We start from the raw sequence: 4,891 nt of genomic DNA, 5'->3' as shown, positions 1-4,891 counted from the left end.
AGAAAGGACATTGTCCTCCCCTCATATATGTGCTCCCCATCATAAAAATTACTGTTAAGTATAAAATGTGATGACACAAAGAGCCTTCATCCAACATATATGAGCATATTTGTGCTATACATTATCTTTGTCCTCCCTTCTAGGCTTCTCCTAGCACGTAGTATATAGTCTACCTTCTGTGCTCCCCCGTTTGCTATATATAACCGTTTGATCCCGTTTCAAAATCGCTTCATATTACATATCTCCAGTTTGATATCACGCTATCAAACACCTCCACTCATATTGTTATGGATGACAACAATGTTTCTGTGGATTGGAAAACGACACATATGGCTGACAACGCTGGACAAAGCAGGGGAGGACAGAGCGATAGCTCTAGATATATCCGAGGCTTTTGACAGGGTATGGCATGAGGGTCTCCTCAGGAAAATTAGATCATACAGAATCACTGGTAGAATACTTAACATAATTAAATCCTTCTTAGATAAGAGAAAAATCCAGGTTGTCCTCGACAGTCGTACAGCTAAACAATGTGATATAAATGCGGGAGTGCCTCAGGGGTCTATCCTTGGACCTCTATTGTTCCTAATATTCATTAATGACCTCCCCGACAAAATTGCCTCTGAGATGGGTATATATATGCTGATGACACCACACTCTATAATAGGCATGACAGGAAAACAAATGAACACCTATCTTTAGAAATGGCAAAAACACTAGAGGATGATCTCCAATCTGTAGTGGAATGGGGACAAAAATGGATGGTCACATTTAATGCTGCCAAGACTAAACTGGTTTCCTTCAATACCTACAAGAAACCTTCTCTGCCACCAACAGCAATGGCCAGTGACTCTTTATCTGAGAGTACATCTTACAAACTGCTTGGCCTAATGTTCACAGGAAACATGAATTGGAACAATTACATTAAAAACATTGCCAGGGCCGCTGCGAAGAAGGTAGGCCCTCTCTACCGTGCTAGAAAACTACTAATATCCGAAAGTATCCTGAACCTCTATAAGGCCACCATTCGCCCATGTATGGAGTACTGCTGTCACATTTGGGCTGGTGCATCTGCTACTAGTCTCTCGCTCTTGACAAGGTTCAAAAGAGAGTCACCAATCTGATAGGCCCTGAACTGGCATCAAGCTTCAGCCTCTGTCCCATCGACAAAACTTTGCATCCCTCTGCCTGTTCTACAAGTATTTTAATAATGAATGCTCTGGCGAACTGCAACACTTGTGCCCCCATGACGTAGACACCCTCGACAAACGCGACAGGCAGCTAAATCCCCCCCCACACACAGTAGAGATCCCTAGATGTAAAAGATCTTTCTACTCCAGTAGTTTCTTCCCCAGAACCGCTAGACTCTGGAATTCCATTCCAGGTCCCTGCTTCCCCAACTGGACTGACATGCAGAAGTTCAAGTGTAATGTAAACCGACATCTTGCTGCCCAAATCCCAACACAGTGCCCCAGTGGTTGCTGCCCCTGATAATAGCCCCTTAAACCAAAGTGGCAATGTGCCTTGTTTGGGGTGAAAATGTAATTAAAAAAAAAAAAAAAAGAAAAACTATGTAAATTTGAAGAAGACATGTATGAAAGATAAGCCAATTTATATAAAACATATCTCTGTGTGTCTGTCTGTCTCCATTTTTTTTTTTTCAAAGTGCATCTCTTTCTAAATGCAAAGTTGCAGAACGGCGTATGGCGGATCAAATGGTGGTATTTTTATGAACCATTCTCTTATGGGTTTTTAGCCAGTTAAAATAACTTCTAACGTATCGCAATTACATAAAAAGGACTTGGCAGGCATAAGTCGACTAAACATGTCATTTGTACGCAAGTGCAAATATATACATTTATATGTTAACATCGATTCATTTAAACTATTTCTAATATTTGATGATAGCTCAAACAGTAATAACTAAGTCTGGAGCACTAAATGTTTTGGTTTCGCTGATGACAACCAAGTTATATTTTTTATTTCTGAAATCACTATTATATATTAAGTACAATATTATATATTGTGACGTGACCGTCCCAGGGAGCGATTGATCTCCCCACTGGGGGAAGGCTGAGATTTCCGAAGCACTGCAGAATGCCAGGCAGATATTATTGTTTTATTCTTTAGGTGTCGTTGTGTACCCGGGCGTCAGCAACCAACCTTGCTGAGAGAAAGATCTGATTTATAAATTTCATTATTTTATGAAAGCGAGAACTTAATGTTGCTTTGAGAGGCGTAACGAAAACATAATTTCGTTTCTGATGACAATGAGTGATTACTCAGGGTTGTGTGGCCTTTGAGTGCAGTTACCAGACCGACGAGGTCACAGGCTTAACCTTTCGATCATGAGAATAGTGCCTGCAATCCACAGGTGCAATCAAGGAGGAGGGGACTTCCCCTGAGATGACGTAACTAGTTGCAATTGGTCCAGGAGCCTCACTATATGAACAGGTCTCAGTGTCAAAACCGTGAGAATTGAGCTGAGACTTTGAGAGATTGGAAAATAAAAAATGGCGCCCTACTCTCTCTTTGGCATGGTAAGTTTCGGAAAAGGAGTTAAAAATAAAAATTAGTCAAAATACTGTTAAAAACCCACCGAATATATGTCAGCCTATGTCGCGGTAACATATATTGAGCGAGTTTTTAACAGCATTTTGTCTATTTTTTAAAATTTTATTTATAACTCCTTTTCCAAAACTTACCGTGTCAAAGAGAGAGTTGGGGGGCCATGTTTAATTTTCCAATACATCGGTAAACACTGTATATTTTTCGAGCTGAATAAACATGTTTCATTGAATAAAAACACTAAAAACATATCCAGTTAGGTAGAAAAGTAACTTATTTTGCCTTTGATAACATTTATTTGTTATATATTTGTTTTTTGACAACTTTTTCGAATATATGTGTACAGTAAAAACCAACCCATATTATTATATTTTATTATATTATTTTAGTTTTATATAGATTCTTATATTGTATTATATTATATTATTACAGTAGCGATTTCAAACTGTATAAGGTTCCTTCAATAAGTTTACAGATACAGTGTGACCCCAAAAAAACCCAGAGGACATTCAATTGTTTTTCTGAACATTTTACAGTCAACGGAGAAAAAAAGGCCAAAGACCCTGGCGCTTTGATGTGATGTTTTGAATATAATAAACTAGTTATGACCAAAGTTTAATTTCATTCAGACAAAACACTAAGAAACGGGGCCTAATTAGAGTTGGGGCCCGTTTTTTTTAAGTCACCCTGTATTTGTACGGATATTTAAATTTGTTGTAGACTCTTGAAATTCAATATGTTATTGCTATGCATCTTATGAGATGACTGAACAATTTTTATAAAATTCAGGTCCAAATGAAGAGCTGCAGCAGGAATTGGAATACACCTTACTAAAGCCTGATTGTCACAGCTGATGAATTTCAAAAAATGTAATCTGAACACGCGGCAATTTAAATAAGAAGGTGTGGGAGGAGTAAGGAATCAGAACATCAGATTGGCCAAATAAAGAATTTCATACATAAGGACCGTCGTGTATTTATAGAGACAATAAGTGCACACAATTATTCGTGACTATTTGACTATTTGACTATCTGACTATCTGACTATCTGACTATTTGACTATTTGACCAAGATCAGAATCAAGACAGTATCTCACACTTCCTATAGTCACCCCCCTCTTCGGGGGTCTTTTATGGCCTTTAGGCCAAGATCAAAGTGTAGTATCTATCCGGCAGATGCTGGATTTTCAGACCATTGTCCTTGTAGCAATTAGTTATTGGTCCATGTAGGGGCAACCCTATACACCATGACAGCAGTATCGACTCCCTCTTCCCTCCCCATGGGGGAGCTGGTCTCCCCTTCCCTTCCCCCTTCCACTCCACATTAAAAATGACCTCGTGTCATATTTTGCTTATGTGGAGAAGCAAATAAATACCCACACTCCCTATCGTCCAGACCTTGCGCCCTGTGACTTTTGGTTATTCCCTAAGCTCAAGGAAAACCTTAGAGTCTCTTGTTATACGAGAATTGAAAAGATTAAAGATGAAAGAGGCTGTGACAAGGGCCATTGACACGCTGACACAATAAGGCTTTTATGGTGCCTTCTAGAAGTTGTTAGAACGATACAACAAGTTCAGTGCAGCCGGAGGAGATCACTTCGAAGGGGATTAGAGTTTCATGTGTGTACTATCAAAAAAAATGCCCTTATGGAAAAAGTCTGGAAACTTATTAAAGGCACCCCTATCATTACATGTTCTGTAGTTAACAATATAACAACTATTGAGCTTAAATTCTGAAACAAATGCAGACTTTGTGGACAAAGAGACGAAACGATAAACTATATAGTAAGCGAATGCAGTAAACTGGCCCAAAAGGAATACAAAAACATGCACGATGAAGTGGGGAGGGTGGTACACTGGCAATTATGCAAACAACTGCATCTCGAACGTACAGACAAGTGCTACAAACATAAGCCAGCAACAGTACTTGAAAACGATAATCACAAAATCCTATGAGACATAGACATACAAACGGATAAACCCATTCAAGCAAGAAGACCAGATATCGTAATAATTAACAAGAAAGAAAAGTCCTGCCAAATCGTAGAATTTGCTGTTCCAGTTGACCACAGGGTGAATATTAAAGAAAAGGAGAAATGGAGCAAATACACAGAACTAGCCAGAGAGCTGAAAAAAAAATCAAGATAATACCTATAATAGTAGGAGCACTAGGAACAATTTTGAAAAACTTTGAAAAAGAATGGTGGAAATTGGAATCAGAGAAATGGTTAGAAATATACAATGAAAAACATTAAGGAAAAGCCTTTGAATGCGGAGATTAATACATGTGCAAGAGACCGGATGTTGTAATAATTAACAAGAAA

The sequence above is a fragment of the Euprymna scolopes genome, chromosome 46 (assembly GCF_053919585.1).
Source record: "Euprymna scolopes isolate OS-2025 chromosome 46, ASM5391958v1, whole genome shotgun sequence".
Taxonomy (NCBI): Eukaryota; Metazoa; Mollusca; class Cephalopoda; order Sepiida; family Sepiolidae; genus Euprymna; species Euprymna scolopes.
The sequence above is the reverse complement of the archived record's forward strand: the minus strand, read 5'-3'. Positions refer to the sequence as shown.